The following is a 27678-nucleotide window of genomic DNA, read 5'->3' on the forward strand; positions in this document are numbered from 1 at the left end:
CATTGATGTTTCTATTTCTCTCTTCCTCTCTCTTCCTCTCTGAAATCAATAAAAATACATTAAAAAATATGTGGTACATATACACAGAAATACTGCACTGCCATTTGCAACAGTATGGATAGACCTTGAAAATATTAAGCTAAGTGAAATATGTCAGTCAAAAAAAAGCTAAGAACCATATGATTTCACTCATTTGTGGGATATAAAACTGAAACTTATAGACACAAACAGCAGTGTGGTGGTTGGTTGCCAGAGAGAAGGGGGTAGTGGCGTGGGGGTTGAAGAGGGCCTAATATATGGTGATGGAAGATAATTTGACTTTGGATGGTGGGCACACAGTGCAATATACAGATCTTGCATCATAGAAATGTAAATTTGAAATCTATATGATCATATTAACCAATGTCACCCCAATACATTTAATTTAAAAAAATAAAATAAGAAAATGAAGCTAAGTGACAGAGAAGAGACTCGTAATAGACTGAATCCCAAGAAAGAGACAGACAGGTTAAACACAGAGGTCCATTAAGTATTGTTGCCCTTGAGGAATCTTATCAGTGAGAAGCACTGAGGAGAGTAAAGAAAGCTGACAGTTCCCTCCTTTCTCTCCCTTGCTCCCCCCTAGGGGAACACAGGCTAAGTCAGCCTTTTTCTACCTCTGAGTTTGTCCTAAGGATTTTAAGTGTGAGCTTAATTGCCATATGGGGATTTGGGGTAATGTGAGGTGAGAATAGAAGAGACAGTAAATAATTGACTTTAATTATTAATTGATTAAGTTAATAACTTAATTAAGTTATTTGACTTTTGAAGGACTTTTAAACTTGCTAAAGGGCTTATCATTGTAACAACTACTATTCTAATATTCTTTATTTTATGAATATAGCATTAGATTTGCTACAATAGTCCCCACCCTCCAAATATATGAAGGATGAATTTTTTTTAAGTAGAGGGCTGAAGGAACATCTTATGTCAATGATGTGATATGTGATGGAAGGATTAAAACTAACAAAAAAGGCCAGAATTTTTTTTTCTCACAAACGGACTCAGGGTAACAGTATTAAAATTAAATTAACCTAGAAAATTACAGTTCAGATTAAAGCAGCATAAACTATGTTTAAAAAAACATTTCTTTTCATTGTTTTCTGTATCTGGTGCCCAAATAAAAAGTTTAGTGATTGCATGCAATCTTAAGAAAGGTGGACAAAATGGGACTTTAAATTGTCACAGAAAATAAGAATTTCAGAGAAAAGGACCCTTCACTGAAAGCAACCTATGTCTAGATCTAGAATAATACATTTGAGGGATGTGACAAGTTTATGAAATGAAACTGAGCAAGAAATTAGCAACCTAAGAGAATGTAAGAAGAAAAGTAATGAGTCAATTAATAATCATGCCCCTCAATCTTATGCTAAACATATTCATTGAGTCAAAAGAAAAGAAATGTTAAAAAGTTATCATATAAGGTCTTACTGTAGTCATCAAAAGATATGTTATCAAATACCTACCTCCTGGTAAATATTATCTTGACACTATTGTTATACTGAGTGTCTGATACAGAATTTAAATTTGATGGGCCTTCAATAAAGTATAATTATATTTTTATTCTCTACTGTTAAAACTCTCAGTGATGTAATTCATTACATTTCTTTTTTATTATTATATTTTTAATTCTTACTATTAAAAGTATTACAGATGTCCCCCTTTTCCCCCCATTGACCTCTTCTAGCCCCTCCTCACCACCCCAGGCCTTCACACCCTATTGTCAGTGTCCATGGGTTATGCATATATGCATACAACTTCTTTGGTTGATCTCTTACCACCCACCCAACCTTCCCCTGCCTTCCCTTGAGGTTCGATAGTCTGTCCGGTGCTTCTATATCTCTAGATCTATTTTGTTCATCAGTTTATTTTGTTCATTACATTTCTTAAAGCCATCTGATACAAGCATAATTCTGAAAGTGGTGTATGCCACAGTCAGGTCTCTGCTTGCAGCAACTCTTAGATTCTCCCTTGGAATTCTTTTTAAATTTATCTTTATTGTTGAAAGTATTACAGATGTCCCCTTTTTCCCCTCACTGACCCCCTCCACTCTGCTCCCTCACCCTCCACCCTAGGCCTCCACCACACTATTGTCGGTGTCCATGGGTTATGCATATATGCATATAATTATTTTGGTTAATCTCTTTCCTCCTTCCCTTTTCCCTCCAAGATTCCTCAGTCTGTTCCATGCTTCAATCTTGGTGATTGGTTCTTATAGGTTTTATTATATTCAATGGACATTAGAGATCAGTGTTCTAAAAGTGTTTGGGACTTTTAGAAGAACTGACAAAAGGGAACTATTGTGTGTGTGTGTGTGTGTGTGTGTAACACTTAATGGAGCTGAGCAGGAGATGCCAAGTTTCCCTGAAATGTGAGGCAGCCAGCTCCGAGAATTCTGGGAGTAGTGTACAAAGAGCTGTGGAGTCACAATTCAGGTGACTTTGAAAAAGCGATTTCATTGTGAAACGCAGAGAAAGTTACAGAGGAACAGTAAGGTACAGGCAGAAAATGCTGTACTTGCTTAGACAGTAATTGACTCCAGAGAAACAGCAACAGTTCCTGAAGGAAAGTATAATTGTGACCTAACTGAAAAGTGCATTTGAAAGCAGCTTGGGTTTATAGCAAGATCAGGAGTGGGGAACCTTTTTTCTGCCAAGGGCCATTTGGATATTTATAACATCATTCACAGGCCATACAAAATCAACTTAAAAATTAGCCTGCTATATCTGGTCAAACATTTAATTAACTCACCCCTAATGCCTTGGCAGGGCCAAACTGTGATTTCTCGGGCTTCATATGGCATCAACTGGACATTCCTTACCCCTGGTAGACACTGGTCAAGGGCTGGAGTACTTGATTGAAACTAAGCAACTCTTTAGCTAGGGTCAAGCTGACCTAAGAAACTTCAGATCCTCCTATTTCACATACCAGGACTGAGTTTGTGACCCTCGTTCTGTAACACTTTAGTAGTTTGTTCACTGTGTAGGCAGACTGTGAGTGAACGGAGAGCATCATGGGGGTGGGGGGAGGATAACGAAGAGACAGAAACCTCAGGAAGTAAGAACCTTAAAGGTGGAAGCAGATTTACCTTGAAGTTACTGATGGATGCTTCAGCTTCAGAGCCCTCACTTGCACCAACTCCTGTGTGACCTCAAGCCTTGTTCAGGTGCAATTAAGTTATAGGTAAATTTAATTTGTGTTTAGTTAGATGTATATATCTACGCTTTGCAGTCATTTCCATTTATAGTTAAGTTATCCGTCACCCCAGTGTCGAAATGGCTTCTGAAATGGCTACCACCACTCTGCGATTCTCTGTGTCCTGAAGGTGCGGGGCCCAACATAAAATTCAGAAACCTCACTACAAATAACATTTGAATACTAATCAGTGAATGAGCAGCATCATTACAAGCAGCCTTTAATTATAGTCTCTGCCCACCTTGAAATACCTGAAACCTTATTGTTTATATATGAAAGAAACTGGATAGAGATTTGTCTAAATAATTTTTCAAATAAAAAAAAAATTTATAAGGAGTAAAGCTATAAAGTTGAACAGCTCTTCTAAAGGTAAGACTAAATTTTCTTCCCTTAGTCTTTTCTAAGGAAAATAATATTGCAAATTGTTGGCAAATAAAGAGATAATCAAAAAGTGTGCAATTGAAAAATAAAGATAAACATTGTATTCTAAAGGTCAGACAGTTAATAAAAAAAAATACAAACGAAAACATTGTATTCTAAAGGTTAGATAGATAATTAATCAAAATATATTGGTTTCCTCTCTGAATGTTGTGCTCTTTTGGCTTGCAGTATATATGGAGGTACTATTCCCTTATATTTCCAGCTGCTGGGAGTAGTGGCTGCTGATTGCTCACTGCTTCAGCACTTCCTAGGAATTGCTCTGTCTGGAGGGAGCTGTCCTGACCAAGATTATGCCCCTTCTCAGGGCAGTGCAGGTCCAAAACCAGGTCACTAGTAGAGTGCAAAAAACCTGTCTCCCTTGTCCCTTGCTTGACATGGGAGGACACTGAAGGTCCTTTTCCAGGCCAGGAGCTCCGCGTGGAGCCTGCCGTGGCCTCCATTGCAGCCACCGCACAGTTCAGACTTTCTCTCTCTCTTACTAATTCTGCTGTCCTCCCTCCCTCAAAGGGCCCCTCTAAATTTTTTTTTTCTACACAATTCATTTCAAGGTAATTTCATTTAAGACAATGGTAGATTTCAGGGTTTTTTAGTTTATAATTTTAAAAACTTTTTTTTCTCACTCTTAGTAAATGTTAAATGCTTTACCTAATTTTGTATCCTTGTTCCTAAATAGAGCTCTAAAAATTGTATAAGCTTCCTGCAAACAGTATGGTGATAGCCAGAGGGAAAGAGAGGTGGGGGTAGGTGGAAGCAGGCAAAGGGGTATGGAAAGAGACTTTACATTGGGCGATGGTGCACCATGCAGTGTGTAGATGTTGCTTGGTTGAGTTGCACACTTGAAATGTGTATGGTTTTGTTAACCAATTTCACCCCAATAAACTGAATTTAAAAAAGGGTAATACTTTAGGATCCAAAAAGCCTGGATCTAGTCCTTCTCTCTTTGAACGGGTAATTACCTCCTGGTTAGTCCTCCCCCTCCACCCCCCGCCCCAATCTGGGGGCAGGAGAAACTATTACAATGATAGAAGAGACTGGTCAGAGAACTCTCCATATGAGAGAAGTTTGTGACCATAACTTGTTTCACCACCAATCCTATGGTGGTCTTTCCTCTGGTTTCATTGCAGTTAAGTCTTTTGCATATTATCTGGTTTCACACCCCATAAATTTAACATTGTTCAAAAATATTTTCTAATTTTCATAGTCAAATGTATCAAATCATCCCCAAAATATCTTTATAGCATTTTTTACCTTCCATTCAGGTAAGCAAGGTGATGCGTTTTACTTTAGTATCATGTCTCCTTATTTCCCTTAAATCACCAATAATCCTCCCACTTTTATTTTTTTTCATAACATTGATTTTTTTTTAATCCTCACGTGAGCATATTTTTCCATTGATTTTTAAAGAGAGTGGAAGAGAGAGAAAAAGACAGAGAGAACTATCAATGTGAGAAACATATTGATTGGTTGTCTCCTGCATGTGCCCTGACCAGGGCCTGGGCCAGGGAGGAGCCTGCAACCAAGGTATGTGCCCTTGACTGTAATCAAACCCAGGACCCTCTCCTCTGCTCTGTCCACTGAGTTAGGGCAACATTGATATTTTTTTAAAAAGTTTAGGCTAGTCCCATCATAGGCTACCCCACATTATAGATTTATCTGATTGTTTAGTAGGGTATAGAACAATCGCTATTTGATTGTTTTCTCATGTTTAAATTCAATTTAAAGCTTTTGGTAAAAGTTCTACATAGATGATGAGAATTTTTTATTGTACCACATCACTGCAAACATAAAGTCAGTTTGCCAAATTTTTGTCTAATTGTTAGTGAGATCATATGAAATTAGATCACAGTTATCTGCCTGAGTGTTATCTGAATTTCCCTCTTTGTGATTGATAAGTGATCTTGCAGTGATACCTTGAAAACATGTGAATATCCTTGCACTGATGTTTATGCTCAGAAGTTCTCAGCAAATGCTTAAATACTTTATTAAGTAAGTTAGACAGGAAAGAATATGATGCTAAGAAATCCAAATTGCAAAGTGGGACCATACATGGTATAATAAAATGGACAGAGCTCAGGTGGTTGCTCTCTTGGCAGCGTTGGGATTTACTGGCTGAGTTTGCAGGTTACTGGGCAAGGTTCTGCCACCACTGAGGAGCCATACCATGTGATCCATCTAACATTGGCCATTAGAGCCCAAGTTAAAATAAATGGTCATTAGTTCCAGATTTGGGCTGAATCTGCTTTTCCACTTAATCGTGTGCATCCACATTTTCCAGGAAATACTTCTGCACTTACTGAATTCCTGTTGACACTGTCACAGCTTGTTTCCAAAGAGCACCAGTTGCCCAAGTGCTGTCGCAACAGCTGGGGTCACATTTGTTTGAATGATGCATCACATCCCACTTGCCTGCCTTGACAGTCCCCCTAGAGAAGAAAAGATTGATCGATTGATTGATTGATTTACTCTGTTAATTAGAAGAAATTGAGCTGTCTTGGGCCCACGGGACATTTCTTACCATCCTCTCTGCCAGTTGGCTGTACCTATCTCAGATGTTCCTGCTACACACCAAGGGGACTACTATTTGTGCTGGGGACCCATCCTCCACTATCCTTTCTTTTGCTGCCTGTGCTGCTGCCATAGCTGTTTATTAGTCCTTAGTGCAAAATGGTTCTGAAATTATGGTAAATACTGGTGTATGTCTCTTTACTTTTCATTTTCCAAGGTTTGATTTTTATCTCTATCCATCAGTAATTCCTGACCCCCTCCCAGAAGATAAGTATTCCAGGCTAATTCATTCTGGACTGTATTTTAAGCTAGGAGTTCATTTTCCAAGGTTCTGTGTCAATGTTGTGACAACAAAACACTTCAGATATTCAGCATTGTTCTTTTTGACATGAGTCATCGAGACCTTCCTTGGTCTGAGTTACTGATTGGACTGTACTCTACAGCCAGCCACTTGACATGAGAAAACCTGGCTTTTTCTTTGTCAAAAAATGCAGGGGTTCCATTGACAGCAATTTTAGAAAAACTTTGCAATTAATGTGGGGAATTAGTATACTACAAAATATTTCCTTTCACCCTGTAACCCTATTAGCATTTTGCATAAGAGCAATGAAGAATAATGTTAGCTTTTATTTAACAGTTGAAAATGTACTATATTATTTTTTATAGCAGAGGTAGCAAAATATCTCCCTCCCCCAACTACTCCTTCCTTATCCCTTAATCTTCCTATCTGATTTATTCATATTTTTAAGAAAAAGTCAGAGAGCAATTAATATATTTAGAAAATTTCCAGGATTTCTAAAAGTGAAGTGATAAACATATTCCCACTACATCCTCTGACTCACTTTCATGTGCAGTTGTGTTTCCCAGGGAGGCCATGCAACACATATTAAACTCTAAAGACAAGCCCAACAGTGATACCAAATAGGCCATCCAGCCTAGAGGCACACAATGAGGGTGTGATAATGGCATAATCAATCTGCATTGTCCTTTTGTCATAACACAATAGGTAAGTTGAGAAGGGAACACAGAATGGTTCAACATTGCCTGTCTGAGGGACTAATTTGCTGTCTTTGGTAGATTTTTTTCACCCTGGGTTATAAAGAAATAAGGCAAGCCTGAAAATTTCTCTAAGGAATCAAGGGAAAAATCACAGTCAGTTGTATTAATTCCATTCTTTTTGTGCTTAATAACAGTATGTAAACCATAAAGGAGTTTTAAAAAATATATGAATGTTTTTTTATATTATCTTCAACCATTATATTAGTCAGGATTTTCCAGAGAAACAGAATATGTATATACAGTATATATGCAAATATACATGTATTATATGCATAATATATTCTAAATATGGAATTACTAGACTATATAGAAAAATATCAATTATAAGGAATGGACTCACAGGATTATAGGGACTGTTCAGTCTCAACATCTGCAGGATGAGTTAGCAAGCTGGAGACTCGGGAGAGCTAATGATGTGGTTTCAGCTTGAGTCCAAAGGCCTGGGAAACAGGAGAGTTTATGGTGTAGTTCCAGAAAGCAGAACAGACTTAACACCTTGACAGAGGCAATGTTTCAGTTTGAGTCTGAAAGCAGGAAAAAAACGATGCCCCAGTTTTATAGCTGGAAGAATTTTCTCTTACCTTTTTCTTTATTTAAATGCTAGACTGGGTGTGGCTCACCCACATTAGAGAGGGGCAATCTACTTCACTCACTCTACCAATTTAAGTGTTAATCTCATCTAAAAACATCCTCATAAGAACACCAGAATAATGTCAGTCCAAATATCTGGGCACTGCATGGCCCAGTCAAGTTGACCTGTAAAATCATCCATATCCTCCATGAGAATAGTTTATCATTCAAATGTTTATTTTCTGAAGTATTCCCTTTATTTTCACCTACCATACAACATTTTACTCTCACCACCCAACTTTATACAACAGGTGACTCAACTCCCTTAGGTGGTGGCAACTCAATTCAACCAATTCATGTAAAAATAATACTGATGGCAGAAGCTCCATTTATATATTTATGTCAGATTCACCTTATTTATTTTTTCAAAGATGATTCTAGGCTTAGAGGTATGCAAAATCATACCTCAAGTTATTTAACCCATACCTTTTAATCATACTTTCACATTCCTGAGAAAGGATCTGTCACAATCTAAATGTTTGACACTGCTAGGCATTTTTTTTTTAAAGAAAGACTTTGGAGATAGCCAAGCCCTTCAGTTTTGTTACAGAGTCTAAGTGTGAGGAAGTGAGATGTCTTGCTCATGAGCATGGCGTTGGGGATCTAAGAGTCAAAAACATCTCTGGAGTATCAGTCCTGTTGCACATCTCAGTCTGTGATACTTGCCCCTATGCTCTGGCATGTAAGGAAATGTCAACAAAATTTCACACTTCTCTGGGTAATCCGGAACCACCTTTCCTATGTAATGATTACCATTATTCTCATCTAAATTGTTAAGAGAAAATATCAGTAAACTAAGCCAACCTTCCAATAAATAGTTGCTGAGTAAATGTAACCACAAACATGATAGACTGACCAGTGCAAGCAGAATTCTTCTCTTCGCCATGTATAATAAACAGGAGATTCTCCTAAAGAATATTTCAAGGCCATATTGCTATTATCTCCGGGAGAGAAATGCAAAATAACCCATAAAAGGAATATATTATAACCCCAAATAATAGCAATGCCTGCTTGAGCAGTATCTCTTCCCTGCAGGCATAGTTACACAGGAGCCCACCCTAATGGAGAAGATAATAGAATAATGATAAAAAGTTCAAACTTCAAGGTCTTGTCAGGGGTCCACTTTATTTCATTGCAAATTTATGTTAAACTTAATTAACAAGGAAATAGAGAATACAGTGAGGGAAAATATTTTCACCTTGGGAATCTAGTTCACACAATTTTCCTCACACTTATTTATTTGAAAAAACAACAGCTGTGAAGACAATGGATAAACAGTCATCTAAGTTAGCAACAAAGCCATAAGGAGGATTTCCCCTCCTTTGAATCCTCCCTGCTTTTTTCTAAGGACCCAAAGTGCTCTCAGTGTAAGTGGCAGCCTTTCTACCCGTCATATCTGAGGAGTTTCTTTTTCATGCCTGGTAAATGCTGGCTGCGGGGCAGATGAAAGCGAAGTGTCAGAGGAGGGAAGGAGGCTGATGGCCAAAGTGCTGGAACAACAGCTTATGCGGCCTGGGTCAGCAGCTGACCTTGCTAGAGAATCGGCATCGAGAGCCTAGTGCAGAGAACATCTAAACCAGGAAAGGGGAGGGGGAAAAATGAAATGCTTAAAACTCCAGGAGGCTAAATTTGAAATAGCTTTCCTGGTATTGTACCATTTCTTTAGATTGTTTGTACACAGTTTACTCTGAAAGAACTTCAGTTTCTGTTACAAAGTCACTAGCGATGAGAACAATATGATGACAAGACTGAAAAACGACCTTTATTTTATTTTAACTTCTTATGAGTGTTGTTTTTTTAATGGTCTATAAAATAATGCTGAGAGTAATGGTACCTAACTCTGATGTTTCAAGAATGGCCTTATTCTGGTTCACCTTTGAGGAATAAGTCTCAGTTCAATTCCATTTTAGAGTAGGTAGGAATTGACCGAATAGTTTTATTCCTCAATAGTGGTCTTGAACAGAGGTATAAGAAAATGTTACAATATGACCCGAGGGACCTTTCCAAATCCAAGGGGGTGGATCTTGCTTTCCCTGAGCCTATAAAATTAAACATACCATGCCAAAAATTGTTCTGAGTTGAAAAACCCATTGAAACCACTTCATCCTGTGGTATACTGGGTCTTCAAATCTCTAAATCTGAATCAAACTAAAACTAGTCGTTTTGAGGTGTAGTTCACTAACATGTGAGGAAAACCATTTGGTATTATCTGCATTTCATTAAGTGAGGGTTTAAAATATAAAAATGGCTCTGACTTTTAAGGAATCAAGCGGTAAGACAAGCACACATTCATTCACCTGGAGTAGATGCAAATAGGTGAATCAGAGGCCAATAAGGGTATAGATTATGATCTCTCCTTTAAAAATACATTCATAAACATTGTTTTTTAAACAAAATAATATTTCAAGAGCAGAAAAGTCTACCCATAGTGAAAAATAAGATCATGTACTGCTGGGCCAATAGTAAAAGAGGAAATGATCTCCTGTATTCAGAATAATATTCACATACAGGCTAAGCACCCAATTGAATAAAATAAAAATAAATCCTATCTAATAAAATGGTAATATGCAAATTAACCATCACTCCGCTACAAAAGATGGTGGCGCCCATAGCCACAAAGATGGCCGCGCCTGCTGGAGGCAGGGAGCCACGGAGGGGGCGGGAGGCTTGCCTTCCAAGCCTCCCACACGCCCAGGCCTGCTGCCAAGGGAGACATGCGGGGAGTGAGCCGAGGTTCCTGGTCTGGGGTTCCAAATCTGCCGTTGGTTCCTTTCACTGCTGATTCCCCTCCTCACAGGCATCCTCCACACAAAAGCCATTCCGTGCAAATATGTCATGTCCTAATGGGTGAATCCTAAACCGAATGAGTGTCACATCTGGGCAACCTAACTCCCATTAGAAAAAGGACCTGGGAGGAGGGGTTTAGGAATCATGAAGCCATCATGACCTGCTCGGTCTCCGGAACTGCTGTCAAACACAGGCAGTCTGAGACCCTCCCAAACAGCACCTGAGCTAAACCTCAGAACAAAGATATTTTCAAGGCCCAAAGTTGACCGGGTTAAGGGGCCAGGGAGCAAATCAAGCAGAACAGCCAACTCAACCAAAGACGCAGGAGCCTAAGATAACACAGAGAAATGTCCCGGCCACCGATGCTCTCCCGCAGACTGGTGCCCACACCCAGCTGGGGGGAGGAGGTGTGTACGTGCGGAATTTAAGGCCACCGGCAGGAGGGAAAGTGGAGGCATGCCTACCGATTGTTTGTACGTGTCCCACAGTCGAGAAGCAGAGTCAGAATCAAAAAGCAGAGTCTTACCTCAGCGCTGGGGTGTTTAAAAGTATCTAAAAATCGCAGTTCCATCCGAGTCCACCACCATGTTTGCCCCTACGGGAGGCATGCAGAGGACTTCCAGCGCAGCCCTATAACCTCCAGGCGGTGACAGCAGCCCTGAGAGGGAAAAACTGCAGCACTTCCTGTGTCTGAAGTGCTAGCACCGAAAACCTTGGACTATCTCCAGAGCATCAGAGAAAGGCTGAGAGGGGAGAGGTGGGTACGGTGGCTCCAGAGGTCCAAATCCTGTCATTGTCTGCGTTACCTAGCCTTGGCGCCCTCCAGAGCAGCCTCAGTGCCAGTGCAGAGGAGGCTTTGGAAGGGTGGTGGTGAGGAGAATGCTTCCCACTCTGGATACCCAGTGAAACTGCTGTCAGGAGCCTTCTAGGGCTGGCAGGAAAACATGGCAATGAGTGAAGAATAATGTCTCAAAATGAAGAGGTTGGGTTTTTTTTTTTTCTCATCAGCAAAATGTAAATATTACCTAACCCACAGACTTTGCAAGAATTAATTGAAATAAAATTCCAGAAATCTTATAATGGCCGGGCTGAAGTGGATAGGTTGGTTGAGCATGAGCGTGGTCCTGTGCATGGAAAGGTTGCAGGTTCGATTCTAGGTCAGGGCACATACCTGGCACATACCTGGGTTTCAAGTTGGATCCCTGGTCGGGGTTCCTAAGGAAGGCAACTGAAGGGATGTTTCTTACATTGATGTTTCTCTCTCTCTATCCCTCTCCTTTCCACTCTCTCTAAATATCAATGGAAAAATGAACTAATGCCATATTTACAAATATGGATAATCTAAAAAAAAAAGTGTGTGTCGGGGGCCTAACTGGTTTGGCTCAGTGGATGGATCATCGGCCTGCAGACTGAAGGGTCCCAGGTTCAATTCCAGTCAAGGGCATATACCTTGGTTGCGGGCACATCCCCAGTTGGGGGTGTGCAGGAGGCAGCTGATAGATGTTTTTCTCTCATTGATGTTCCTAACTCTCTATCCCTCTCCCTTCCTCTCCATTAAAAAAAATCGATATATTTAGAGAAAAAAAAAAAACAGGGTAAAAGAGGTTGAATATGTACTGTATAATTTAAAGCATGTAAAAAAATATAACTTTTTAGGGGCATATATGTTATCTATACTAAAAAAAGGGTAATATGATAATTAGACCAGACATCTTTCAGACACCCATCCAGACGTCCTTCTGGACAAAGCCACAGTGGTGGGGGCCAAGGGAGAGGCCGTTACAGGTGATCAGGCTGGGAGGGGAGGGCACTTAGGGGCGATCAGGCTGGCAGGCAGAGGCAGTTAGGGGTGATCAGGCAGGCAGGGGAGCAGTTAGGGGCGATCCAGCTGGCAGGGGAGCAGTTAGGGATGATCAGGCCGGCAGACAGAGGTGCTTAGAGGTGATCAGGCAGGCAGGCAGAGAGGTTAGGAGCGATCAGACAGAGGTGCTTAAGGGTTATCAGGCAGGCAGGGAAGCAGTTAGGGGCATTAGGCAGGCAGGCAGAGTGGTTAGGGGCGATCAGGCAGGCAGGCAGGTGAGCTGTTAGGAGCCAGCAGTCCTGGATTGCGAGAGGGGTCCCGGATTGGAGATGGTGCAGGCCGGGCTGAGGGACCCCTCCCGTGCACGAATTTTGTACACCAGGCCTCTAGTTATATATATAAAAGGATGACCATTAGAAATTTTCTGGTTTTGTATGTAACAAACTAAGGTGAACTCTTCTTTCTGTCACACAAGGCTATTTGTCTAAATTTACATAAGTCTTCCCATATATCTACATTAGGCTCCAGTTAAATCTAGCTTTACACATTCCATCTTCTGCTATTAAGTTTTGACTTGTGTTTTTCCTTCCGATCTAAGTACTCTAATCTCTGCTTTCAAACTCCTATTTTTTCAAGCTCCACTTCAAAATACACTTCTATTTCATAAAGATATTCTTATTTTTTGATTCCTTTAATTTCAAAGCCAAACTAGATAGCCTCTTCTTTTAACTTTCATTCCATTAAGATAAGTACAGAAGTGGCAGTATGAATGGAAAAGATTCTTAGGAAAAGATTTGAAGTTAGGTCATTTTCCTGAAAGATTTATTAATATTCAGTTCTTCATGTGACTTTTCCCCCAAAGTTACTTTATCATTCAACAACTTGCCGACTATTTTAAGCTGCTTCCTGTGCTAGATCTTGGAAATGAAAAGATGGATGAAGATATAGTATCTACCCTTAAAAATTTCACAACTAATGGGCAATAGGGATTTATTTGAACATTACCAGACAACAAAAGCAGAGAAAATGGCCAAAGAGAAGCATGGGCAGTAACATACCACATGAAATTTTCATAAGTATCCACAAGTTTAATTTATTCAACATTCAGACTGAAGATCAGTGAGGATTATTTTGTCATATAATCCATCACTGAAGACACAATCTAGATAGCTAGGGAAAAAAAGCATAATGACAACAAATAAAAAACATAAAAAAACTTATTTGTTTCCCTGGGTATATTGGAAATTGCTTCTCAATTCCGTTTATTTCAGATTTCCACATTTCATGGTTCACTTAGCTCCTATGAATCAGATGAAACATTTTAAAAATTTATACTTACTTATTTGCATATTTGTTTATTTTATATTTGTAAATTTTCAGATTAAATTTCTGACTACAGTTGAAGTCCCATAATAGAAATTAAATATTTTAAACAATTTTCTATATAATTCAATCTCTAAAAATATTTTTTATGCTTAGCACATAAAATTTTCAAGAATACAAAAGTAGACAGATGTATACTTAGGAAAAAAAATTTCAAGGGGCTCAAAATATTACTTAGAAAGCTAGGGATAAAAATATTTTTTAGTTTTCAAAAAAGGGGAAATATATAAAAGCTTAAAGTAAAATTATTATGGACTACAGAAGGTTTAACATTGGGGAATTGGATTAAAGGCTTTCTTTTCTGAATGAGGACTGTCTGTGTGAACTTGAATCAATTTATCATCTGTAATATTTCTTCCTATCTGAAGAAGTTTAATGGTGTATTATGCCACGCCAATGAAAATTGTTTGGCAATATTAAACAAATATTGACACATTTTTCAAGTATCAGTGAAAAACAAAGATAAACGAAAACTGTCATTGTTGGAAATTAAAATGTGCATATGTATAAAAAAGTTACTTTCCCCCTGTTGGTAACTTATTCAAAAACTATCAGAATATTAAGAATTAAAATATAAAATGGTGGGAGTTTTTCAGCTTCCACACAAGTAGACTCTCTACAAGTGGCCTTGCCAGGGTGGCTGACACAGAGGGAACTTTGATGCCCTTATTTTCAGAGACCCTGTATTATATAATCATCCGCAACACTTTGAGATTATAATGGACGTGAATGAAGAGCCTTTCCTAGAAGAAAAAAACACTTAGTTAATTAATTATGTTGGTTGTTCATCATTGCTCTGCATTCATGTGATGAGGAATCAGGAGGTGGAGGATTTGAAACAGTTCCAATGTTTTCAAAGCCAACTCTGTTCAAGACAACCTATGTTGATAATGCAGCAGCCCCAGCCCATTAGGAATATGAGTTACAGGCCCTCTGAAAAGCATAGTTCAACCTGCTCAGTATCTCAAGACAGAAGAGGAATGTGCCTGAACTCTGGGGCTTTCTTCAGAGCCCCTGGGTCAGAAAAAGTTGCTTCAGTAGAGTTGGTTTCTATATTGATGGGAAACAGTCTTAGCAGAAATGTTAGCAGGAAATGAGAACCAGTATGAAAAATAGATTGTTAGATAGATAGATAGATAGATAGATGATAGATAGATAATAGATGAATATATGTTCATAATTTTAAAATATAATACAAATGTTGATAAACATTTTGAGTATGCTTTAGTTATTGAATGGAAATATGAAATGATGGTGGTAAATTATATGCTAGCTAAATGTCACTTAAGAGGATTGTATTGAAGTAGCATTTGAATCAGTACAATCTGGCTAGCCAATTAAAGATATCTCAAAGAACTTATCAAAATAGATCAAATTATTCAAAACCATCAAAAAGGCCAATTTTGTCTAAACATTTTATTGTTTGTATTTTGAAATGCATATAATAATGAAATACATAGAGGCAGAGAATAGAATTGTGGTAACCAAGGGCTGGGGGAGGAGGAAATGAGGAAGTTGCAATTCAAAGGTTTTAAAGTTTCAGTTATGCAAGATGAATAATTTCTATTATGCAAGATGATTAATTTCTTCTAGAGCTATACTGTACAACATCCTGCCTGTGGTTCAAAATACGGTATTGCATACATAAATATTTTTAAGAAGGTAGATTTCATATTAAGTATTTTTACCACAAAGAGAGAGGGAGAGAGAGTCAGGTAATGGAGAGTTAATTTAAATACAAAATATGCCTACCTTAACGTTTCATTAGTATATATTTTGATCAATAAACATAACTTATCTAATTATTTTTTAACCAAATACAAAATTATATATTGAAATACAAGAGTTTGCCTAATATAACTGGAAAATAAATTTGAACATATACCTTATAATAACAAATTGAATTATAAGGTTTATAGATTTCTGGCAAGTTCAAATTTCCAAAATATAGCTGAATCCTAGAGGTAATTGAGCAAAATTTTGATGTTCAAATGGATTGAGGAACACAGGAAGGTTAGAAAAAGAATAAAGACTGCCCCCTGTCTTCTGGACTAGAATCTTATAAATAAGACTTTATAAATATCCTGGTGTATGTGGTAAGACAGGTTTCCTCCTCAGGTACAATAGCAGCATATTGGAAACTGAAGGTAGAAGGACAAAACTTAAAAGAGGAGAGGTATTTTAGAAAGCTGATAGAAGCCTATGGTGGATAGTAATGTCTCATATCAAGACATCATATAATTATTGATTAAATATAGTAATTTAGGGCAATTGTGTAAAAATTCAATCCAAGCCACACACACTTCAGTATACCTTCTGTCCTCATGTCTGTAAAAGAAAAGCCCTCCAAATGTGGTGGTTCATACAGTCTAAAAAAGACAGAGTCTGAATTAAAGTCTACGTTCTGTTATCAAGTTATCCTTAAAAGAAAATTCATCTATTCTTCATATCTGTTTCAAGATTTTGTGGTAGAGAGAAGAATGCTCCCAACACCCAAACGTGATCATATTCTAATCTCTAGAACCTGTGAGTATGTAATTTTACGTGGTAAAAGCGTCTTTGCAGTTGTGATTAAATTGAGGATTTCTTGATAGGGAATTTTTTATGGATAATCTGTGTAGGCCCAATATAAACACAAAGGCCCTTACAGGAGGGAGAGAGGAGAGTCAGAGTTAAAGGAGATGTGTTGACAGAGAGAAAGAGAGATTTGGAGATGCTCTATTGCTGATGGCTTTAAAGATGGAGAAAGGAGCCAGGAGCCAAGGAAAGAAGGCAGCCTTTAGGAGCTGGGAAAGGCAAGGCCACGGATTCTCCTCTAGAGCCTCTAGAGCAGTGGTTCTCAACCTTCCTAATGCCGCCACCCTTTAATACAGTCCTCATGTTGTGGTGACTCCCAATTTCATTGTTACAAATTGAACATCATTAAAGCATAGTGATTAATCACAAAAACAATATGTAATTATATATGTGTTTTCCGAGGGTCTTAGGCGACCCCTGTGAAAGGGTCGTTCGAAAGTCTCAGTGCTCTAGAGAGAAGAAAACTGCTGAAACCTTGATTTTAACCCTGTAAAATCTATTTTGGACTTCTGGCCTCCAGAACAGTAAGATCATAAGTTTAAGTCACTGAATCCATTTGGTAATTTGTGACTAAAACAGAGACTAAAACAGACATCTTCATAAATCAAGCCTTTGCCTCTGAAGTTAAGCGATGATTTAAAGTGTGTGGCATATGTAGGAAATAGGGAAATGTCCATAGTATACTCAGTATTGGAGTGATTTACTTGTATATAATTTAGTTGGAGGATGGATCTAGTGTGATTAGTGGTCCCCAGACAGGAACTTCAACTTGAATCAGTTTTATTTGCATTAAAACAAAACAAATCCAACACAAGGAAAGGAAACATGTGAGCCCTGGCCTGACGGCTCAGTGGGCTGGAGCAGTGCCCCATACACCAGAAGGTTGTAGGCTTCATTCCTGGTCACGGCACAGGAGGCAGCTGGTGGATGTTTCTCTCACACATCAATGATTTATCTCTCCCTTCCTTTCTCTAAAATCAATAAAATAATATCCTTGGGTGAGGATTTGAAAAGAAAAGAAAAGGAAGAAATGAAACATGTGAGAGTAATTAAATTGCAATTTTCTTTTCTGCCAAGAATCAATATATATATAATTTTACTGTTTTGCTTTAAAGGAGTTTGCTATGTGGTCTTGGTCAAAAGAGAATTTCTCAAGATGACATTCTGTTACTTATTACCTCTCTGTCTTACATAGCAAATATGCTCATTGTACATCAAAATAAAATGCTTTTTTTTGACAGTATTGAAGTTCAATATTCACTCTAAAAATCAAGCTGTTATTTTTGTTTCACATCTAGTATAACTGATAATAACCACTGAAAATTTGAGAAATCAGATGTGCCATGGTAGATTGGCTGACACATGCAGCTAAAAATATTTTGCTTGCCTCTTCTACAAAGAGTCTAATTTTACTGTGACAACAGTAGCAATCAGATGATTTGAGGCTCATAAATTACCTGAATATGTTACAGCAAATGTTTAAGGAACAAAAAGTAAAATAAATTAATATAGAAGTTAAAATGAAATATCATTGGTCTATGCCGTCTAAAAGGAGGTTACCTAAAATTGTTGTTAGGAAAAAAAAAATAAAATCTATACTCACTTAAAATGAGTATAATTTTGCTCATCTAGAGCAGTGGTCACCAACCTTTAGGACCTCACGGACCACCAGTGGTCTGCGGACCACCGGTTGGTTGGCAACTGCTGCTCCAAAGGTTTCCTTAAAGTTAGAGCAGATACCATCATTCAAACCAAGCTAACAAATGTTACCTTGTAGGACTCCTTGAGCCATGTACTTCAATAAATGCATATGATATGAAAGATCATATGATGAATTGTGAAAAACTTATTACTACTATTTCTATGTAATTAGATATTTCTAGAAATTTGAAATAGCTCATTTCTAATGTCCTTTAGGGATTCATTCTCCTGTCTTATTCACTAACTTGGATATAAAAGAAGAGGAAATAAGATATCAATTTTATGAGTGTGATCACAGCTTTAAGAAATCTAACAATCTACTTCAGTAGATTCGTGATCTTACATCTTTAAGCTTCAACTTTCATTTGTAAAATGTATTTGGTAGTCAGTGGTGTCTCTAGTAAACAAACAAAGAAACAAACAAGCAAAGAAAAAGCAGAAAGCCTGGCTATCACCCCAGAGCTACACCCAGCTGCTTCTCTGTGTGCTGGCTCTTAGCAATGCTCGCATGATCAAGAGCACAGCACTAAGAAATGCTGCTCATGGTGAGTAGAAAAATGATCACTAAAGCTGAGACACATTGAGAAACTGTTCAAAGTGGTGCTGGTGGCCCTTCTTTGTGTGTCTCTTTTACACCTTCTGTCTACATCCCCAATCCTATCCAGTGACTGAGGAATCTGGGTCTGCTTTGTGTAGCCCTTATAGATAGGAAACAAGCTGGTTTTATCATAACAGACAGATGCTATAAAAATACTGATGCACAATCTCTTAAGTTTTTATCCTTTTTATCTGCTCCAAAATCTTATTATTTCTGGCTTTAGGCTGTCTGTGTTCAGGCTATTATCACTTCTTTCAGCATCCCTAACTGCCTCAGAAGAGAAAATATTTCTGTTCTTAATTTTCTATTATCCTTGAACTTCACACCCTCCCCAGTAGCTATACAATACCCCAATTATAACTCTTCACTCTGTATTTTGAGTATTATAGTAATATGTCTTTATTCTGGACTCTAAACTTTGTGAGAAAAAGTATAACACTTCGATTCATCATTTTTAAGCCCAGTGCCGAACCTGGGTTAGTCTTCATGAAAAGTTGTTTGAAACAGAGGACATTGAATATTATCCGCTAACGTCTGTTTATGTTCTCATCAAAACTACATTATGATGCAATGATACTGATAGTATTCAGAAGTACACTTCTTCTCCCTAGAATGGGAAGGTGAATAAGATTAGAGTCTGAGATCAAGACCAAATATTTCAATGACAAATCTGGGATGTCAGTGCCATCATTAAAACTGAGGCCTTCAGCATTGTCTATCGACTTTAGAATGACTGTTCAGTCAAGGTAACAATGGAAATAAGACTAATTCCAGCACAAGGAATTTCCTACAAGGTTACTTATTAGAAGGAATTTGGGTAGCTTCAGAAGCTCAAGAAGAGTATCAAAGGGAAGTTCACAAGACTTGGCAAAGGCTGACAGAGATGAGAACAAACAAGGTCTTGCCACTCTAAGGATCTTCCCAGGATGCTGGTGCCATCAGCCCTGGATAACCAAGCCACACCCGGATACTCTCATCTCCACCATAGAGGATATTATTTATACATATGAGGACATTTATTATGAAGAATTGGCTCACGTAATTATGGAGGCTGAGAAATCTCAGGATCTGCTGTCTGCAAGCAGAAAACATGGAAAGTCAGTAATATAATCCAAATCAAGACTGAAAGCCTGAGAACAAGGTGTAAGCCCCAGCTCAAAGGCAGGCAAAGACTGATGTCCCAGCTCAAGCAGGCAGGCGGGAAGCAAAAGGCTAAAAGGCTGAATTCCTCCTTCTGCCACCTTTTTCTTCTGTTCGGGTCTTAAACTGGATTGGAGGTTGCTTGCCCACATTAAGGAGGACCATCTACTTTGTTGAGTCCACTGATTCAAATGCTAATTTAATCTGGAAACACCCTCACAGGCACACCCAGAAATAATGTTTAACCTGGGCATCGCTTAGTCCAGTCAAGTTGACACATAAAAAAATTAACCATCACACATGTGAAACCATGGAAATGTGAAGGTTTCCTGTAATGAGACTTTTTAAGGTCCTGACCCATTTGAGATCTAACTCTTTTTCTAAAGTACTGTATATCTCTGCTCTTGGGACTTTATTATTTTAGGCTTTCTCACATCCAAATTACAAAATTCGTAGAACAGGAACAGGAATGTGGGTACTTGATAAGTTTAATTTCAGAGCTCTTTCCTGTCCCCCAACCCCCATTATTTGCCACATAAATAAAGTAGAAGATACCTTTTCATATTCTGGAGTTTCATTTGGGGTTTTCTTTATTTATTGTAGGGTTTGACAAAACTTTTTAAATCCAACATCTCTACATGCAGTTTTCAATCCATATACATATGCTAATCAGAAAGAAAAAGAAAATGTTTACGAGTTACAAGGCAAATTCATAAAATCCTGCTGAACTCAGTATGAAAAATAACACTTTTAAGATTAGGAATTAAGTTAAATGACTCAAAAACAAGTTTTCTAATGACATTTCAAAAATGTTTGTTGGGAAAGCTTATTTAATTAGAGAACGTTAAGGACATCAATGGCTGTCCTGGAGAGAAGAAAAGAATTTTTCCATATTCAGCAAAAAAAAAGCTTTTACAGGTTGGAAGTAAAAATGGGCAAAAGGAGACTAAAATATACACCTGCGTGGGATTATCTGAAATGTAATTCACTTGAACTAAGAACTAAAGTATAGTAAAGAAAGGTGGAGGAAAATGTGACACATCAATGTACAGTGAGCAAGAAAAGCTGCTACCTTAGCCACTGAAGTCACAACAGACTCAGATCTATTATTTAGAAGAGGAGATGGAAGCAAGGGTAAGAAATCAGTCCTTTATTTGCTAGTACAGGATGGTCATAAACTGGAGGACTTTCACAAACTAGATGTGTATCTATCAGGCATTTGTGTTGTCTTATATTTATAATGACTTTGACATTGTTTTCTAAAGACAATAATTGCTCATTAATCATTTCTTAAAAAACAAATACTCATTAAGACCTTTATATTCTAGAAAACTCCAAAAAATTCTATCAAGTGACCTCATGTAAGAAATCAAAATGAGTTGCCTATTTTTTCTGTTTCTTTAACTTCATATAGATGGAGATAAAACATATTTCGTTATGTGTATTAGTGTTCTGGAAAAAAATAATTGTACAAATAAGTACCTACAAGTTTTATAATTCAAAATTTATCCATCTGGATATAAATCTAGGATTCTCCTGATTCTGATGCATGCTAGGAAAAGATTGTTTCTTAACTTGAAAAGTTTAGATAACTAAATTTTAAACATTACTGTCATAAATATCATGCCCAGCCGTCATGGCTCAGTGGTTAAGCATTGACCTATGAACCAGGAGGTCATGGTTTGATTCCCAGTCAAGGCACATGCCCGGGTTGTAAGCTTGATCCCCAGTGGGGGCATTCAAGAAGCAGGCGATCAATGATTCTCTCTCATCATTGATGTTTCTATTTCTCTCCCTCTCTCCCTTCCTCTCTGAAATCAATAAAAATATCTTTAAATAGATAAATAAATATCACCCCATTACATATGCAACCCTTTCATTCTATTTACATAAAACATTGTCCATTACCTAAATCAAAATGGTGAATAATTCTGAAATGCATTCCTTTTGGGAAAACTCAGATCACACCACAGCACAGATGCTACAGGTCAGCCCTTTCTCACCCTCTTCAGATGGGTAACTTTGCACAGTACACAACCTGCATAACTACATATGGCTGCTAAGGACTCCATAAAATATTCCCCATAAAGCATTATTTCCCCAACTCAGTCATATTAATCTTTATTCATTTACAAATATGTGTAGATCATCAAACATCATTCATAAAATCAGCGCACATTCATGCATATTAAAAATCTCAGTATTCTCAATGTCTGATTTTATAAAGACATAAAAATAGCTTTCTTTTAAAAGCACTTTCTTTGTATGACGTATTCCATTAGGCACTATACATATCTATCATTTATTTCTCAAAAAAATCCTTGGAGGATGATAAGCTTTCCTAGCTCGCCAAAAGAAATTGTGTATATTCTTTCTTCTTCAAGGTCATAATTGTTCTTCACAAAGATACTTAGAGGAATTCAGAGATCTCTAGTGATCCACATATATCATTGTGACCTATATTTTCATTCAATTTCTAAATTGATTACTGAGGCATGAAAATATACTGCCATTTCACCCTATTTCTGAATATCTGTGTCAGAAAGACTGTCCCAGATTGTGAATACCTGAAGCAGAAGAAGTGCTATACACTGAGTGGCCAGATTATTATGACCACCTGGCCTTCGTAGGCAAATTAGCTATAATTTCACACTGAAGTTGCAAGAGGGCCAGAGGGAAACAGGTTGTTTACCATGACAGTAGAAGTGATTTTTTTCTGAAGATATGGGTAAACAATGCGATTTAACAGCCTGTGAACATGGGATATATTTGAACGTGAGTGATCAGATTATTATGACCACCACATCAATATTTCGTTGGGCCACCTTTTGCCTTCAATACTGTGGCGATTCTTCTTGGCACTGACTCCACGAGATGTTGAAAGGTGATGCGAGGAATCTGACACCATGCCTGATGAATAGCACTGTCCAGTTCTGTGAGATTTGATGGTTGTGGAACCAGCTGCCTGATGGCTCTTTTAACTTCGTCCCACAAATGCTCAATTGGATTGAGATCTGATGATTGTGGGGGCCACCTAAAGCAAGGTAAAGTCTCCCTCATGTTCTTGAAACCACTCCTGCACAATATGAGCACCGTGGCAAGGCACATTGTCTTATTGGAAGAAGCCCTCTCCATTGGGATATGCCATCAACATGACAGGATGAACTTGATCAACAACGATACTTAGGTATACTGTGCTATTCAGACGTTGTTCCACACGAATTAAAAGGCCAAATCATGCCAGGAAAACACGCCCCAAAACATAACACTGCCCCCACCAGCTTGAAGGGTTGTATTCATGCATGTGGGGTGCATGCTTTCATGCTGTTTCCACCAAATTCTCACTCTGCCATCTGCATGATGCAACTGGAAACATGTTTCATCGGACCACATGACTTTTTTCCAGTGCTTGACTGTGCAATCCTTGTGTTCCTGTGCGAATTGGAGACATTTTATCTTGGTAACTGCAGACAGCAAAGGTGTTCAAACAGGCCTTCGGCTTCCATATCCCATACAATGCAGTGTATGGCTAATTTGCCTACAAACGTCAGGTGGTCATAATAATCTGGCCACTCAGTGTAAATATATACATATATTTAAACTTTCTTACATATGCAACCCTTTCATTATATTTACATTAAATATTGTCAATTACCTAAATCAAAATGACTAGTGAACTGTCTTATTATTTGTTCTTCATCAGTATAGATTTAGACAAAGCATCCATAGATTTAGACAAAGCATTAATTTCCTCTTGGGTTACCCTTAATCTTTATAAATTCAAGGCCAACCCCCAAGTATCTCTTAATTTCTGCCATTTTATTTCTCTGTGTTCTTATATTATTTTCTATCCCTCTACCTACCTCAGTCTCATCCCTTACTACATCCTGATGTTGTCCTTGGGGCAAGGTGAGATCCTTTTGCAGAAATCTTTAAAAATACTTTCTTGCTAATGTACACCGATTTTAGTATGATTGTTCTAAACAACAACAAAACAGGTTTTTCAACCAGAGGTAAGAAGAGAAAGAAACACAGTGGGTGAGGGGACAGAAAACTTTGTCCTACTTATCAAATAAAAAGAGAGAACAAAACTTATTATACATGTTCATCTATATCGATACCTATATATCTATATATCTATATCTATATCTATGTCAACATATATATCTATATAGGTATATATATAGATATCCTTATATCTATCTATCTATCTATCTATCTATCTATCTATCTATCTATCCATCCATCCATCCATCCTAGGGACCCAGTGCATGAATTCCTGCACCTTGAAACAAATTGTCATTCACAAGGCTGCAGTGGGCACAGGGGCGGGTCTCAGCCCATCCTCCACGCCCCTGCCTGGCCCCTCCCACCGAGGCCACCAAGGCCCCTGGTCCTCTCTCTGCTGGCAGCCCAGCTCCCACCGCCAACACTCCCACATACTGACGGCGCCGGCCCTGCTTGTACCCACTGATTGTGCAGAGCGATTGGGGCCGGCACCATCAGTGGGTGTGAGTGGCAGCTGCTGCCCCGATCACCCCTCAGGAGCAGGGGGAGGTGGAGAAGCCCTGAGGGGTGATCGGGGTCCGCAGCCGCTGCTCGCAGCCACTGATGGTGTCGAGTGATCAGGGCTGGCGCCAGGAGCTGGCAGGGAGTGCAAGCGCCAGGCAGGACCGTGGCATGTGAGAGCAAAGAATTTTCAGTAATCACCAGAGGCTCGCCCCAATGACAGAGACCAGCGTCCCCACTCACCTTCTCCACTATCCTGCCACAATCGACGCCCACCATGTTTCGTGCTCTGACACCTGCTACCAACACCCGCCATGTTCTGCATGCGCCCCCTGGTGACCAGCACACATTATAGCGACCAGTTGTTCAGTTGTTCCGCTGTTCGATCTATCTGCATATTAGGGTTTTATATATATAGATATCCTGTATAGACTAATCAATTTTTATAAACACAAATTCTCCCTGATCACTAATAGCATTGCAAGTTCTATCATCATGAATAAAGTGTATTACTTGGAAAGTACAGTGGGGCCTTGACTTACGAGTTTAATTCGTTCCATGACAGAGCTCGTAACTCAAATTACTCGTATGTCAAATCTTAAAGTGAACGAGTGAGACACGTGATGCTGGGGTGATGTTGTGGCATTCACTGTGACGTTTGCTGTGCCAACTAGCGGTGGGGTATCTGAAGCTGGCTCATAACCCGAATTTTAGCTCGCAACTCAAAGCAAAAAATTGGCTGAGAGACGACTCGTATCTCGAAAAACTCGTTAGTCAGGACACTTGTAAGTCAAGGCCCCACTGTAGAACTGAGATAAAAAAAAGCGTTCTGTCACACATCAAATAGAGCTCCTCCACTGCACATACATTCAAGCTAGTAAATGATAGAAATCAGATCTGCACATTTCACAGAAGAAAAAACAATTGCACTATTATCATCAATGCTGAGCTGTGAACTTCTAAAAGGCAAGTTGGATTTTTTTCCACTTCATGCAGTCAAATGCTGCCAGAAACATCCGGATCTCAGAGTTTTTATTACTGGTGATGATGTATGAAATGGAGAGAACATAACTTGATTTTCTAATAAGTGGGTAATCTTGCACTACTAACTATATTATTGAAAAAAGAGAATGATAGGAAAGTCACTGATAGGGCAGAAAACTGGAACACTAAGATGTGTCAGCTTTATAGAGTCATATATTTGAAAACAGTGTATTTTAAATCAAAGAAAGCAGATTACATAGAAACATTTTTAGGAAGTTACTGTCTAGCACTTTTGAATAAAATGTAGTATTTTCCTAAAAAATGCTTCCAATAAACAATATTTTATATTTTGAAACAAGTTATTATAAGTATAAATTTCCATCATCAATTTCCTTGTGTTTCATTACCAATGAAACACAATTAGGTTTCATTGATAATAATGCTTTAGTGATAAGCAGTGTAATGTCACAAGCATGAGAACAAGAGAAATGAGAAAAATCTATGCTTATCTTAAAAATAAAATGCTATTTAGACTCATTTGCACATATTTAATTTACATATAGTCAAACAATGTAATAATTAAAATTTGGTAAAGTTCCAAGTGTTTTAACAGCTTCATTGTTATTTCCTGGAGTCCAATTAGTAATAGAATAACCAGACATACCTAGAATAGGTTAGAAAAACAGGTGAATCTATTCATTGTATGATTTCATGGAATCATTTAAGAATAACTTAAATTGTATTAGATATCTATATCTATCTTATATAATTTTGCTTTAACATATATTATTACCTCTTTTAAGCCTATTTTACATTAGAAATATAACTATATATTCACAGATTACATTTATATCTGGTGTTACACATTTACTTTTTCCCTATAGGGAATGGCTATGCTTGAATACATTTTAAATCAAGATAGCAAAATCAACAGTATTCTCTTTAATTATCTTTGCTAGTTTACCCTGATGTTTCATGTTATATTTCCATCTTGGGTTGTTTTTCTTTCCCTCTGGAACCCAGGCTCATGGAGTAGCCATCTACACCTGTCAAAATAGTGGCAGGGCAAAGGGCCATGATAAAACCACATCCAATGACTCAGTGGTTCTGCTTGGAATACCATGGCTCAACTCTATTCACATTTTATTGGATAAAGCAAATTACAATGCTGTCTAATGTCTATGGCACAGGCCAGCTACAGAGAGGTTTGGTAGGGAAAACTTTAAATATTTTGTCAATAATACACGTTATTCCAAACTCAAATCCATGTCCTCAAACAGTATGGCCTTTGACTACTAATCTATTATTCACTTTAGCACTTTCTTCCCTTACCTCTATAATAAAATTGTTCCTACTTAAGTCATCTCAAGGCTAGCATATCTAATGAACACTTTCTGTCCTTACATTTAGTTCCAAAGTTTCCCATTCCCTCTTAACTCTTTTTTAAATTAAATTTATTGGGGTGACATTCAAGTTTCTCACTCCCTTTTAACTTTTTTTATTGGAGTTACATCTATATATATAAAAGGCTAAGTGACTGACTGACCATCTGTCCGACCAACCAACCAGTGGTACATATGATGCGCACTGGCAATTTAAAAATAAATGTTGGCTCATGCATGCGCGACACATTTAAAGCTCTCACTGGCGCCAGTGTGGTATACAGGGAGATATTAGAATAAATTTAATCAATTTATCAGTCATTGTTTTTATGAATGTTGTCTTTATATCATGTTTTGTTGTTATAACATGTTTTATTGTTTATTAATCAATTTATATGTTATTTTCATATACATTTTACTAATTTTCTTTCATCTCTGATACTTCTATTATAGAGAAAGGACAGATAGTGATATTAAAATATTTCTTCTAATTAATTTCCTTTCAATGTTCACAAATCCGTGCACTGGGCCACTAGTTAGTTAATAAAATTATATGGGTTTCAAGTGTACATTTTTGTGATACATCATCTGTATACTGCATTGTGTGCCTACCACTCAAAATCAAATCTTCTTTTCTCACCATTTATTTGATCCCCTTTACCCTTTAATAACCCCCTCCTAACTCTTTTTTCCCTTTGACAGCCAAGACTCCAAACTCTAGTGCTATTATTCCTAATTCTCTTACTCTATTTGTTCCCCGGTCTCTTTTGTTAGCTTCTTGTTTGTCTTTTGAATGTTAGAATAACTCAGAATTCAGTCCTAGTTATTATTTTGGTTGTTGTCATTATTTTCTAATCTCTTCCTAGATGTTCTCCTCAAGTCTCATGGCTTCAGATTCCACCTACATTATGATAACTCTCAAGTGTCTATCTTCAAACTTGATATCT

The sequence above is a fragment of the Myotis lucifugus genome, unplaced genomic scaffold, assembly GCF_000147115.1.
Source record: "Myotis lucifugus unplaced genomic scaffold, Myoluc2.0 scaffold_0, whole genome shotgun sequence".
NCBI classification, from domain to species: domain Eukaryota; kingdom Metazoa; phylum Chordata; class Mammalia; order Chiroptera; family Vespertilionidae; genus Myotis; species Myotis lucifugus.